This window comes from Cygnus olor, chromosome 1, assembly GCF_009769625.2.
Source record: "Cygnus olor isolate bCygOlo1 chromosome 1, bCygOlo1.pri.v2, whole genome shotgun sequence".
Classification (NCBI taxonomy): Eukaryota; Metazoa; Chordata; class Aves; order Anseriformes; family Anatidae; genus Cygnus; species Cygnus olor.
This window is the reverse complement of record NC_049169.1, coordinates 94,891,105-94,906,479: the sequence shown is the minus strand read 5'-3', so window position 1 is coordinate 94,906,479 and position 15,375 is coordinate 94,891,105. Positions and strand designations below refer to the sequence as shown.

The 15,375-nt window shown below is 41.4% G+C and overlaps 2 long non-coding RNA genes across 3 annotated transcripts in view; both read right to left on the bottom strand.

Moving 5' to 3' along the window:
* The window catches only part of LOC121076257, a 118,750-nt gene that overhangs the window by 93,829 nt on the left and 9,546 nt on the right, over window positions 1-15,375 (bottom strand). The gene's annotated exons all lie outside the window — the stretch shown is intronic.
* LOC121076266 overlaps window positions 1-15,375 on the bottom strand; it is a 32,393-nt gene that overhangs the window by 13,596 nt on the left and 3,422 nt on the right. For both annotated transcript variants that reach the window (XR_005823430.1, XR_005823429.1), the window contains exon 3: window positions 14,647-14,793. This is a non-coding gene — a long non-coding RNA (uncharacterized LOC121076266). The remainder of the gene's footprint in view (window positions 1-14,646; window positions 14,794-15,375) is intronic.

The following is a 15,375-nucleotide window of genomic DNA, read 5'->3' as shown; positions in this document are numbered from 1 at the left end:
GTCTGAGCAGCTGGCAAAGCTCTTGAAGCAGAGTATTATTTTCTAATCGTTTTGAAACTACAAGGAAAACAGAAGAAAGCTCCTGATTTTTTTTTGTTTGGTGGTTGTTTTTTTTTTCTTCTCTCTCCTCAGTAGACCCATTGCAGGCCATTCTGTGCTTTCAGAAACAGAAAAAAAAAAAAGAGAGAGAAAAAGATCATCTGGTTCTTCATCAGTTGTGGAGTACATACTATACCAGTTACTGTCATTTCCTAACTCTTCAAAGGATTTAGTACTCTCTTATTCACCCTGTCCAAAACAGAACAATAAGGCCTGTAGAGACTTAAATTATTCAACTACATAGTAGAGTTTCCTCAATAAAAAACATCTGGTACTGCACAAAACACCAGCAAAGCTACAGACTAGCATGATACTTGCAGTCCTGGGCTCTCAGAAGAATCCTATTGCTTTATTTAAGCAGAGCGCAAACCAGCATGAGCCATGAGATGAGAAAAGAGGATAATTAAGACACAGCCCTCTGCAACCTTCTACATCTCTTTTCCTGAAGTTTAATTCCAGTGTAAACAGTTGCACAGATTTAATTAGAAAATGTCAGAGCATTACTGCTAGAGAGAGGCAGGTGACATAAAGCATTTCAAGATGCCTTGGACAGAAGACAGTCAAAAACCTCTGCTCTGCATAAACACCATAAATACATTTCATGTGGAGCCAGACTGAACATTTTATTTAATTAAATACTGTTATATAGATACTACATTGTTTGTCCCAACCTTTTCAAAAAAGCTACTAACAAGATCTGATCAGAGCCCACTAATCTTATGCACATCTACTGGCGAGTTACCTGACCAAAAGTGAAAATAAGTGTTGTCCTCTCTTACCACTTGTTCTAAGAATATCTTGCGACAGTTTCATTTCTACAAGAACACATGTTTTTAATAATCTGTTTGTTCACATCCTCAAGTATGGTAAACGGATTGGTTAGCTAAGAGACCCTAAGCTAAAATACAGTTTGGGTGACCCAACTGACCCTGGTTTTCTTATCCATACCTCCTTCGCAAAGGCGTATTCATATTCCAGCTTTAAAATAACTTCATGTCTATTGGGGAAAAAAAAAAAGAAAGAAAAAAGTGAATGCTCCACATAGCTGAAGAAGTTTAGCAGACTGAGACCTGAAGCATGGTAGGCTGGGAACAGTTATCGAAGCCTTGGAGTGAAACATCATCTTTAATGGAAGATTAACGGAGGCCAAGGAAACTCATCTAGAACATGAAGATGAAAAATATAGGGCAACTTTGGGCAAACAGTTATGTCATCAAGCAGCCAGGTGAGATGCCAAGGTTCATTCCCAGGCCGTGAGATAAATGGCCACAAGTTTCAAGTGGTCAGGAGATAAATCAATCCAAATGAAACCTGAAGGTCACTTATTCTTGTCTGTGCAGCATCAGAATTAATGCAAAGAAAGAATGTTAAAAGAGTATTTTATGTGTGTAGCCACTCAGCCACTAATTATGGATGAGGTTATTGCTTCCAAAAACAGTTAGTTACAGTGCCCTGCTGTGACTGGCAAAGGAGAAAACTTGTTCTGCAGATGTAGTGCCTACAGCTTGGTATCATGATGTCAACACTTAAGGTTCCTCTCAACAGAAGGCCAGCTTTCTGGTCATGAGAGATACTTCAGTTCTCTTTGCAGAAACTACAAACAATCGTCCTCAGTGTTGTGCCTGGACTCTGACCTGGGTGGCTGCACTGAACTTTCTGTGGGTAGCCTGGCCTCGGTCTCTGTTCATCCAAAGCACCACAATTTGGGACACAAAGTGGTTCAGTTTATTCTTACCTCTGCTATGATAGGCAGTTTTGGTGTTGCAAAACCTCATCAGTTTTAGTTTTGTTTTGTTAGTTCAGACACGGAATTGTTTGTACCAGTGTTCCTTTATAGCTAAACCTCAGCAGCTGGATGGATAAGATGGCAAATTCCAATTTTAGGTAACTTTTGTTTATAAAACATATATGACCCTTGTAATGACCTTAGATGAAGCTAATTTTGGCTGCTGAAGTGGTAGAGCTTGTCTTGGTATGACTTTGAGGACCTCACACTGCTGATGTTCTGAAATGGAAGCTATAGTCTCTGCCATTTAAATTTACCTTCTTGGGCTTTTCAAACAGCAGAGTGTATAATGACTAGTTTTTTGGTTTTTTTTTTGCTTGTATCAAAAATGCTTTAGTGATATATTCTTTGTAATTTTCTGCCATGTAGAGAATCCTCTTGAAGTCTTGTCTCTCAGAGTAAGACTTACCGTTCTTGCGAGAAACTCATGAAGATTCAACCATCCAGTAAAAAGCAGATGCTTTTATGATAGCAAAGGCAAAAGGTGGAGGGTCAGAATCTTTCTGAGGTAGAAGTTCAGTGTAGTCAGCAGAATTATACCACAAAGCTGTCCCCTCTTTAGAAAAGTTACTTCATTCAGTAAGACGTTTCCCAGCACATCCAGTGGAAAAGTTGTTTTTAACCAGTGGAGAAGCTTTCTTTCTTGTGGCAGGCCCTTGGGACTTTGGTCAGCCAGATTCACAAACAAAACTACCCTACGGTTAGATGATATAAATACCAAGCTTTAAAGAAAGAAAAGCAGTGATGAGCTGAAGGCTTGGGGATTGGCTTTTCTATAAATATTCACCTATGTACAGTGAAGATATTTCTAATACAAAGAAGACCAATTTCACCAAGTATGTATAAGAACTAGCAAGTCACTAGACCAAATGTTTTCACAAATTGTTCCCTGGCAAGCTTTTGCTTTTGGCATTCTCTCTGGTTATTAAAAAATATCACCTTCTTAGAGATAACTTCCCTACCTCCTGACAGGTTCTTTCCCAACACTGTTGACTTTAGCTACCACAGAAATGCCTACAAATACTCAGCTATGTTTAGCCTGTATAGACAGGTTTTGATCTGTAGGGCTCAACGTGCTCACCAAAGGAAGGAAGAAACAGACTTTCATCATCCATGGGGAAGATTCTTATCACACAGATTTTTTGATCAAGTAAAGGGCTTTTTCTGCAGCCAGCTAATATCTTCTCTGCTGAGCAGCACTGCTCATGACAGCAGGCTGTTTGCGTAGCAAGGCACTGCTTAGCATGGGTAAGGGCACTGCAATCTAGCCAAGTGCAACTTGCCTAAGCTGATGCAAATTTGTAGGAGAGCCAAGTAGATGGATTCTTGAGATAAGCAGCAAAAACGCCTAGAGCCAAAGAAATATTTTAAGAAGAGAAAATTGTGGATATGCAAGTGGCTGTTGAACTAAGGGAGCAGTTAAATACAAAGAACAGATTGGACAGTGATATCCAAGGCAGGGGGAACGACACCCACCTCTCCCACTGTAACAAAGAAATTGAACAGACTACAGTGAGTATGAAAGGTAAAAGCTTGAAAATTGCTAAAATAAAATTATTTCTTCACCTCTTTACTGCTTTTATCTCTCTGCAGAGCCAGGTTTGATGAATCTTTGTATGTAGTTAAATTCCTGTTGAAGGAGGAGTTAGAAACATAAACACATTTTTAGTATAATTTATTTACTTACAGAGGTCCTGTTTCACTAGGCACAGGAACAGTGAAAACTACCAGTATGTTTCTTCCAATAGAAACATCTTCTTAACGCCTCACTTGTTCCCACAGGTAAACAGCACTCTCTTGGTCTCAATCTCTTTTTAACATATATCTGTTTATTATACCATTTCCTCCTCATCAGCAGCACCAGGTTTTTCCCAGCACTGGGAAACCACATAAGGCAAATCCCTTTCTTTAAGCCCACCTTGCTTCAGTGATTGACCTGGCCAAATTACAGCTAAGCTGGTACCAGAAAAAAGCTTGGGTCATGATACAGAATTGTTCACAGCTGGCTTCCTTTGACAAGAAGCCTAAGCATCTCTATATACCCTATGTGTTCTAGCTTGCAATCTCCTCCCCTTTCTTTCTCTTCTACAAGGGACAGCAAGAATTACTACTCCACCTTCCCAGGCTTGGTATTCTTATCCACCTTCCAGGAAGACATTGCCATACAATGTCATCCAAGCAGTAAAAAGAAAACTGTAAGAAATACTAACTGTGTAATGCAAAGCACTGAACTGCCTAACATTGCTGTATCTCTTGGATGTTACTTCTCACCAACTTGGGCCAACATTTTTTTCTTGGAGTATTTGGAAAGAAGCTGTCATTCGCAACATTAGTCATCGTAAGATACAGAGGGATTCTAGAAGATAAGCTGTGGTGGTGGAATGATACTGGCTTAGCCCCCTTTATCTCAACAGACTGATAAAGCAATGTTTGTTGGATAGTCTGGTTCTCAGACAGTCTGGTGCTCACTTCCCACTCAGCAGCCTTCATTTCCAGATTTTCATAAGAGGGGCCTTCTTCAGATGAAGTGCAATGTTCCCTGTGTATGACAGCCACTAACTTGCTATGGTGAAAAGCTAGAATAGAGGAGGACCATACCATGAACTAACGCATGAGCTGCACAGGGGGTACTGTGTTAACAACATGGAGTGGAGGAGCTAGATCAGGCTGCAGAGCAGGCAGGTGGCAGATGAGCCTGCTGGAGTTAAAATATGCCGGCCTACTATATGGGCACAGGTAGAACTCAGTGCAGACCAAGTTAACGCTGAAGGGAAAATAATGTGCTAGCAATGGCCCCGTATCTTCACCTGTGAAATGGACAGGACTAACACATTAGTACTTTGCAGTGGGGCTACCAGAATTAATGTGTTAATGTTTGGAAGTGCTCAGCTACTGCAGGAGTTGTCTTCCCTGTAACTTGGTAATACCACACAGTTTTGTGCCCTGTAGACTGAGTACCTAGCCAGTGCCAAATGCTGCTGGGCACAAGGGGTTGGTGCTAGACAAGGAGGGCTTTTTTTCTTGCATAGTAATTTCTTTAGATCAGTCTTTTTCTTAGCCGTGTCAGCAGAGTTTAGCCCAGTGATATATTTGGAGTTGAAAGGTTGTGGCTTTTGTCTCCATTGTCTCTGTTCTGGCACATAGGGATTATGCATTTCACTAGCTGACAGTACGTGTATTCATTGGCATTGTCTGCTGTTGACCATGGGAATCAACCTGATTTCTTTATGCTTTAATTTGGAATTTTTGAAACAGGGACGAGGAAAGGAAGTTGACTGTCACTAAACGTTTTTAACATCATTTCTCCCCACCCCACCCTGTTCCAAATACGGAGCAGAAAAATTATACTTTGCCTAGGTCCTCAAACACAGCTTTGATTTTGCTCAGATGTTATGAAGGAACTTCATCATAACAGAAGTAGAATTAGTTTACATACTTTCATTTTTTTTTTCTAAGGCATTGAAAATATTAACACTGGCTCTGCCTGACCAGCATTTAATGTCAGCACCTCATCATTTCAGCCAAGTGCAATGCTGACTTTGAAAAGTCTGTACTCTAAAAAGTGGCTCTGTGAAAGTGATGTTGGGGTACTTTATGTTCGCTCCTCTTTATCCCTCTCAGAATGGGTAGGGGTAGAGGCAAACAGCTGATTCTTTATTTTTTTGGCTGCCAGTGTCCTGATCTTAAAAACATCAGACATTCTACCAGAAATAAACATGGAGAGGTCAGCTGGCAGCCTGATGAAGAAAGCAAATGTGTTGTCATCTTCCTGCAGCAGGAGTAGCTGGTTGTCACTAGAAGAAGAAAAAGCTTCTCAGAAGCCTATTTTTTCTCCTCATCGAGCCAAAATTTGCCCACAAAGAAAACCCTCAAATTCTGTCAGTGCCACTGTCCCCAGTTAAGTAGCATTTAAAAGAATACCTTTTAATCAACTTTATAAGTGCTGCCTTTCACTTTTACTCAATATCCTTCTTTTTGACAGAGGAAACTAGAACAAGCAGCCTTCATGTTGCATGCTACTTGTTACTTTATGCAAAGTACTTCCATACCTGCATTAGGGTTTTATTTGATTCCAAAGTTTTATGGAAAAAGAATGAGCACACAAGGCTTCAGATGAAAGGATTGCCCAGTCACCACTAAATAAACTAAAAAGTAATGGAAAGATACAAGGCCTAATTTATTTATTTATTTTAAGTCCCCTCAACACACCAGCAAAAAGCACATCAGGCACAAACATCCTCAGCAGAAAGGGGGGTTCAGGTAGAGGATTCTATTTCACCAGTTGTGAAAATGAGAGCTACTTGCTATTATTTGAAGATCACCCTCAAAGATCCAAAGATCATGGCTGTTGCTTCCTTTTCTGAGTAAAGTAGCAAAGAAAAAGGAAGTAAAACAAGAATGAAAATATTTGGGGGGGATGCTTCCTGAAATAACCTATTTAGTTAAAAGGGCACTGTTAAATATTTTTAAACTAGCACCAGCTAATTAAACAATTAAAGGTTGCAGAACTTGCCCTGAATATAGGGTCAGGTGCTGAAAGACTCTTTTGTAAATAGAGTAAACTGATGTGGCTAGATGAAAAACAAATTATATGTATGATCACAAGCCCTCAAAAACCAGTCCCACGTAAAGGACTTTTAGAAAAGAAAAAAAAAAAAAGCAACAGTGAACCATTCAGTTTTCAAATCAGCCAGGAACAAATTCTTCTCTTACTTTTGCACACTTTTTTTCCTGCCAATAGCAACAAGATGAAAACGAAAGGGCTCTTTAAAACAGTTGTTTCAGATTTGCATAGTGCAGACCTACAACCCTAGGTGAGATCAAAAGCATGAGTTCACATGATACTTCCTCCTCAAGGTGGCTGGAAAACAGAAGGAGAAAATCCCAGACCAACACAACTCAACAAGGATAACTATGGTCTTTTTAAATGACAGTCAGAAACAGCCTGCCTTGTTACTCAGTTTGGATGCTAGAGAGAAGAGAACGAGAAGGCAACAACCACCTGAACTCCTAAAAGAGCGAATACAATTACCCATGCCTTATAGCCCTACTCAAACTTAGGACTTTGGAGTCAGATGACAGGAAACGTTCAGCATATACAAGCGTCTGGTTAGGATAACTGGCCACTCTGCCGGAAAGAATGGAAAATCAAAACAAAGCAGCTGTATTAAAAGGGCTCACCTACCCACACACATGGGTGACAATTATAGGTGTCTTGGCACCCCATGGGAGCAGAACTTCAGACTGTATCGGCACTGGCTTTTCTTATTCCATGAACAATTTCAAAATATTTCCTGATCCAAATAAATTGTCAAAGGACCAAACACTTCTCATCCACTGAAATTAAAACATTTTCTATTTGAATCACCAAAACATTTCATTGATACCCATTAAGTACATCAAAAAGATTTTGAGAGTGCAGATAAAAAAGGTATTTTGCTTACCTTTTCAAAGACAAGTTCTTTTGCATTTGAAAAACATATTTTGTAGCTTTGAAACTTGCTTTTTTTTCCCCCGTATTGTGAATCAAGAACACTTGAAACTGACTCTTTCAAAGTTCTTATGAGAACTTAGATTCCCAGGAAAAACTAAACATTTAAATGAGGCCTGCTCTATGGGAACAATTGCCTCCCATCACTATCATCCACACCAACCCTTTTAACATGACCAGCCTCAGAGAAGAGGATATTCTCCTTTCAATTTATGCAAGACCCTATGGAAATAAAGGGTTCTTGTACCTGCTGTTTCTAAAGCAGTACAGCCCTGCATACCTCTGATTTGGTTATCTAAGCATGTTCTGTACTTTCTAGGACTGTAACTAAGCCAGGAGCAAGGTAGGCACAGTCCCTCCTTCAATACAGCTCACTGAACAGAGTTCATTCTGCAGGGTCTTTTGTGCTGGCCCTCGAAATCCCGTCCCCTCTGCCCAAGTGCTAATGATCCCATGGTGTTTTGCAGAGTTGTTGGGGTTGTCCTTAAACAAAATCCCACTTCATTTTCCCTTTTTGGGCAGAAAGCCCAGAGCTAATTGGATGCATTCTCTCTCTTCTTCAGTGGCTAAATGTAATGCTGATGTGTGCATATAATGTGGGAATCACGTTAATCATAGGCGCACAGATTTCAAAGCCAAGAGCGCTGGTTGTGATGACCTAGCCTGATCCGCGGCGTAACACCAGGCAAAGAATTTCTGCCAGTGATTCCTGCCTCAAGCCCATGATTTTGCACCTCAGTTCCCATCTGTATAAACCTAGCTGCAGCTTCCAGACACTGGGTTTGTTATGCCTCTCCCTGCCTCATAAAAGAGATCTTTGTTCCCAGAAACCCTCTACCACACTAAAGTCTTGTGGGCTCTGACCAAGTCACCTCTTCACCTTCTCTTTGCTAAAATGAATAGATTAAGCTTCTTATATCTCTATCCCCAAGGTAAGGTTTCCAGGCTTTGAATTATTCTGTGAAAAGACCTCATAGACCTACGCTCTTCATATCTCACAAAAATCTTGAAGATACGAGGCTCCTGCACTATGGATTCTCCAAAGGCTGCTCGGTTAATCATTCAGAAGTTAGTCATTTCAGCCCTCCAGTTGGACCCACAGCCTTTTCTCTGAACCCAAGCACGTGTGTTGTGTTTTCAGTTCTCTCATCACCTCGTATTTCTCAATTTATGCAGCAGAATATCCCTCTGCACAAACTTTTAAATGGATCTGAGCAGCTGTATGTAAGTAGGGTCCTGGGTTGGCATGGGTCCATGTTCAGAGGACAGGCTTGGAAACTTCATTTGCACCCTTAACAGATGACTTAAAAGAGGTGATCAGTAAGGAGGATTTAAGCAATTAGGTGGGATAACACATGAAGTCTTGGCTGTTCTGTTTGGGACTTGGCTTATTATTTTGGTCTGTTATTGCTGACTTGGTCCTTTAAAAAGAAAACTTGGCTGAAAGAACTGCTCACAGTGCTTCCTGTTACCCAGCTTGACCTGCCATATATGTGTATGCATAAAATGCCAGTTTACCAAATGCGCTGTTCCAGTAATTACTAGCAAAAACCCATGTAATCCATGTCAAACTAGCGCTAATTTTCATGGCAAGATTCCCAGGCTTTGCAGTGATCTGGTGCACCAGAGAGATCTCAAGCACTTCATATGCATTGAGAAATGGAAACATTGTCAAGGGGTTCATTGAGAATTTAATAAATACTTAATGCAGAATCCCCTTCGCCCTAGTCTCTTAGTTTCTGTCTTGGATATATATATACGCACACAACTTCAGTCTTCATAATTCTTGCACATAATTGCATTGTGAAAATCGAATTTTAAGAGAGCAAGAGCATTGGAGAGTTTAACAGAGACGCTTAAGGGCCACCTAATTCTTTTAAGATGTCTAAGATACTAAACAATCCATACGAGAATTCCCTTTCATAGGGAAAGTGTCAACAAAACAGTTATCTAAATTGCTCTAATCAAGCTGGCAAGAATTGAAAGCTTACTTTGGAGAATAAATTTCAAAGGTTTGCTTTTCAATGTCTCAGTGTTGTGTTTTTTTTTTGTGTTTTTTTTGTCAATTTCAATAATTTTCTACACTTTTTTTTTTTTAAATCAAAAGGGTATCAGAATAAGCGTAAAACCCCTTTGTAATACACAGGTATTTTTACCTGCTTATATTTACCATATTTGTATTTTTAAAAACTTGAAGAAGGAGGAAGAAAGGAATTTGGCAAATAGAGCAAGCATAACAGCATCAGCTTTTTTCACTAAAAATTTTCAAAAACACATTTTTCAACAAAACACGTTTGTAAAATGAAAAACAGTATTTTTATCACTGAAAATGCATCAAGTACAAATAGAGCAGGTCATACAGTTTGAAGCTGTTATTTTGGGCTATCTGCAGACTCAGAAAAAAATGTAAGGTTATTTTCACAGACAGACTAGATCTTTTTTTTCCTTTTCTATATATGCAGGGATTCTTGACCCAATTCTTGATTCAGTGGTAAGGTATGGAATATATCTTTGGCTTACATTTGGCATTATTATTTACTTTAAGCATAACATTGTTTGTCTCAGACTTTTGTGAGAAAAAAGTAATCTGTTGCCTGCCTCCCTCCGGAGTGTGAGGTAATGCTTACATCCACTGCTCAAGAAGAAACCTAGGAACCAGAGAGCTACTTGTTCAGCTTTTTCAGCACTATTGAGCCAGTGTTTTCATTTTCAGCATGCTTTTCATTAAACATCACTAAAGCCTTTTTACTAAATCTGATCTTGTGATTTTTGCCATTGATGAGTAGGAGCAGAACCCAGCAGAACAAAGTGATGTAGCATTAGGGTATTGTTTCAAAAGCAACATCTAAATGTGACGGCTGCTCCATTGTCTGGCTCTTTCAACCCAGCACAGGATTTTCCTTATGGGACAGTGCTCCAACAAAATAAATAAATGGGCTGTAATCTAAACTCCAAAGCCCTCTATAAGATGTTATTGTGTTCCAGGCTCAGCAATAATAGGAGAGACATCACATTATGGGCAGACATCCACTTCTGCACTTTTGGAGAGATCAAAGCTTGTCTTGTCTGCAATAACTTTGGATAGATACAAGATAGCTCAAGCCAGCATGGTCTAAAACACAGCAAGGGAAAGTGTCATCAACACCCTACAGGATAATTTAAATCCCAATTTCTTCTCAGCACCTCGCAAAGAGAAAAGCCTCAAAAAGAGCATACTTGTATGGCAGCTGTAAGGACTTGAGCGTGGGAGGCAAACCACAAGTGGAAGAAGCAGCACCACAGAAGTGCTTACACCTCTAGGAGAGGCTATAAAATGGGGAGAGAAAGGAGGCCATATGTCCAAGCTGAAATGCTTTAAAAAGAGCTTAATTACCAGAACACAAGTGCCCCACACTTTCTACAGAAGAGCCTCAAAGTGAAACGCTCCTTGATAACCCTTGTTCTCACAAAAAAAAGGCACAACTTGGGCAGGGGCAGCTTGAGCCAAGTGGAGCACCATCACCAGGTGCAAGATACTCTTCTGCAGACTTTTCTGTGGAGGGCAGTGGTCCCAGTTCTCCATTGCCTCCAAACAATGCCCAGATACGATGAGGTAAAGCTTGGCATGTTGTCCTCATCTGCTTCACATCTTCTGCCTCTAGTTCTGGCAGAATAGAGTGAGATGAAGGTCTGTACTAACTCTATCCCAGACTGGAGACAAAGCCCAGGTTCTGTGTGGACCTCTTTCCCCCACGCCCCTTACTGCACAGAGGGCTGTGGGACAGCTGGCAGAGCTGGATATGCCCACAACCTCCCATGGATGGCACAATATTGCTGTAGCAGGCTTGAAACACCACCAGAGCATGCCCCATCTGGGAATCTCAGTGGCCTTTTAGACTGTCACAACTCAACCTTCAAAGACAACCCTAAATTTCTGAATTGCTCCAGCTTGAGGATATTGGCTGTGGGGCATGGAGGTGTTTTAAGAGCTCAGCCCCTTTAAAGAACAAGTCCCAGTGCCTGTCAGGCTGCAGCACTCCTGCAAGGGGTTGCAGCTGCAGCAGGGTCAATGCCCAGGGGAGTCAGAGCCCCGAGGCTGAGAAGCATGGGGCTGTTAAGGGGGCCACGGGCTGGCTGCCCATCTGCAGGCAGGGAGTGAGGAGCTCCTGGGGATGTTCCTGAGGGCTGCCAGCTTCCCCACGGGAAACCTTGGCTGTGTTTTCTGCTGTGCTGAATGATGACATGTGGGCTGTAAATCTGGATGTTAACACGGGAGCAGTATGTGCTCCTATACGGACGGAGGAGGGACTCAGCCCTTTCTTCCTCATTAGGGACAGTAATGCCTCTGGCAAGTCAAGCACAGGACAACTAGGTCTTGCTCAAGGACACTAACATTAAGCAGGACAGACGATCCTCTTCCTTTTGCCTCTAAACTGTTTCCTCCAGGGCTGGGGTCTGACCTCACATAGTCTATACAGGTCCTGCCTCATGGGGCAGCTAACACATAAGGCCTGGTTGTAATATGTATCTTCAGTCAAATCATTTCATGACAGGCTAGTTACATGCTCATTTTTGCATCTTTGAACTAGCATATCACAGTGTTTTCTGTCAAAGTGAGATCCTACTGCTGACCTGCTGCTCTCTGGCAAGTACTTATAACACAACAAATGTGTTCTTCATGCAGCATTAGTCAGTCAGCCACAGCCCCTTCACATTGTACCTTCCCTATTACAGGCATCCTGCAAAGCACTAGAAGCCATATTTCATTGAGCTCAACACATCAAACACCCCAGTCTTGCTCAAGTGCAGCCACAGACAGGAGTGAGTTTTTTGTGGAAGAGTGAGGATAACTAATTAAATGTATTATTTGTCCTGTAGCATTGTTCAGGGTCCCAGTGCCAGACAAGAATCTTGGTTAGCTAGATACCGTACAAAAACAGAGCTACTCCCCTGGATGTAGGGAGACAAAAACCACCATGTTCAAATTGGATGCAATATAGAAACCGGGCCCTTGGAGTTGACAACCACCCAGTATTTTCATCTGGCAATATGAAATGGATTAAGAGTACAATACGGAAAAACACCTAAATGCAGCAAGAAAGGGAAAATAAAAGTAGATGAAAATACAACTGACTGCATTTAGACGAAAATGGTCAAGACTAAGCATGGAATTTGTGTTGATGATGATACACAAAAATGTGACTGGAAATGCAGTGAAGTTTTAGAATCTGTTTTCTCCAGTTTTCACCCCTGCAGTCCATTTTTATGAGCCTCCCTCTAGCAATAATTCCACAGGCCCTAAGTTGCCAACACTCAACAGTCCTGGCAGCTAGAATTTGATTTCCCCACCCCCCTTTTCTTTAAGGCCTAATACAAGTCTCCTTTGCTGAACTTTAGCCAATTTATTGCTTTATCCCACCCTGACCCATAGAATTGATCACTGTCCTGTCTGTAACACCCTCAGACAGTTCTGAAAACTATCATATTTCCCGCCCCTGCTCCTGCCATATTCTCATTTTCCAGACTAAACAAAACTGATTTTCTCAGCCTTTACTCACAGGTCATGTTTTCTAAGCCTCTTATTCTTGCCACTCCAGCAGTGACTCTTTAACATTTGTCTACATCTTGCTGACAGGGCAGTGCATCCAGAGGTATGTTACGGTGTGGAGCAGACTTACAAAGAAGAGAGAATATTGTTTCAGTTTAAGAAATACATAAAATTAAATATCAGGAGCAGTAGGAGTTATGCCATATTGCCAGAGATGGATTAGGTGAGACTAAATATATTGTTTCTACCTTGGTTTCTTCTGAAGTGGAGGTGGATGGAAAAGGCTGCAGTGGTGACCATTTCATAAACTTGTGCTTTCACAACGAATTCAACTACTAATACAGGTCCTCCCTGTCTCTGGAATGGGGTCATATCAGTGGGAAAGCTGGAGCAGAGTCGAGGAGCCTGTGGCTCATAAGCCTTAGGTTTAGTGGCACTAGAATGCCTTCACCGGATGCTGATAAAAAAAGCATGACAATATACCACAGACACACACCCTGTGAAGCAAGCCTATAGCAAGAACAGTATGCCCATCCTGTTCTAAGGAGCGTGGTAGAAGAGCCCCTCAAGCTGGCATCCGCTCTGCTGGTTCTGAAGCAGAAGGCAGTACTGTTATATCCCACGTCTTCTTGGGGAAAAGAAAACAACCTGCTGTGCCACCTTTCAGGGCCATCAAGTATGCTCCTTGCACAGCTTTTCAGCCTTGTCTAGTGTAAGCCCAGCTTGGTTTATGTCTATTTGCAGGTGATGGGTTTAGAGTGGGGTGAACCCCAAAGCCTTCTTACAGAAAGGAGCCCCAATGGCACATTATCAGCTAATCCATGGACCATCAAAATCACCTAATTTTTTTCTTGAGTATTTCCAGCAGCTCTGAGCTGAATTCGCTTAGCACTCTGTCTCAAAGTAGAGAACCCCAGCTGAGGAAGCAGCCTATTGCCCTCCCTCATTTTCCCCCTTCCAAAAAAAATAATAATATCATCATCACAGGGACACACAGCTCTGTCTCAGTCCACTACGGGAATTGGAATTCACTGGGTCTCTTGCTGAGGCCATTTATCAGCATCAGCTCTAAGGAGCAAAGCCTGAGAATTTTTCTCAGAACAAGTTGGAAAACTGAGAAATTGAGGGGGGGAGAACAGTCAAAAAACACTAACTGCTTTTTCTGCAAGCCCCAAAGAAAAGTTTGAGGCCACAGTTTATTTATCATTTGATTTTATTCAACCTTTACTATGGGAAATAATGAAGGGGAAAGCTAGAATTGTCTTGAATAGGCTCAGAGCCAAACTACACTACTGAGAACAGAAAAAATAGGCAGAGTAGCCATGCGCACATGCAATTAATTCTGCCAATTCTTTACTTGACCACATCAATCCCCACCCTGTACACCCCAATTACTGCCTCACCCATTTCAGACCAGGAATTATGCTGTGCTGCACCTCCAGCAACCCTGTGGGCTCAGCCCAGTTATCTGCTCCCCTCTTTCTTTAATAATTTTCACTAATACCAAGAGCGAGTAGAAGACAATCAAGTCAAAAATCAGAGCTTCAGCTAGTGGAAATCAGATCACCACCACCAGCATTAAAGGCTGTGCTGGGGCTCTACCCTACAGCACACCTCTTCATGTGACAAGATACAGGGAGGAGGGGCCTGTGGTTATTTTCTAAGCCCCCATCAGTTTGCCTCGACATCCATCAGCACTTCCCCAAATATTCCTTCACCCTGTCTCAATTCCCCTTTTCTTACTATTTCTTCTATCTCCAGCAGCATTTATAAGAGGCCTTCTGTCCCCTCAACTCTTCACCCCATAGAAGACTCCTCCTCACTGCTTCTCCTGTGGGTGTCGGGGAAAGGAAGGTGTGCTTCAGGTTCTCCTCCTGCTTTGGTCTCACCCTGTGGGAGAATTTTAGACATTTCCAAGAAAAAAATCTGTGCAACAGAAGACTGAATGGTAAACATCCTATTGTGGCCCAGCTGCCATTATTAATCTATATTCCATGTAACTTATGAACAAAACAAAAAACCAAACACCTAGGAACAAGAAAAGAACACCCTGAAATCAGAGCTTAAGTAATAATATTATAAGAAAATAGGTAAGTCTCGTCTTCTGGAAATGTAGGTTTTAATAATTTACAGATGGAAAATATGAATATCCCTCTGCATATTATTTTCCTCACTGCATTTTACTTGACAGCTCAAAAACTTGTAGCAGGAAGACAGCCATATAATTGCAGGGGTCAGTTCAAAGTCTTGTGCTTTGCAGATCATCTGGTGTTTGACCTACACACAACTGAAAGCCTTGGCAAGAACACCAGCCTATGATTTTTAAGATCTGTTAATGAAATCAGTATCTTTGTGACCACTGTGCACATACACATGACACTTAAGTGTAATGTATATGTTCATACATACAGTTCAGGTCCTATCAGGAATTAAGTTCCAGCTGATACCATCCATAAGCAACAGCAGCAAGAA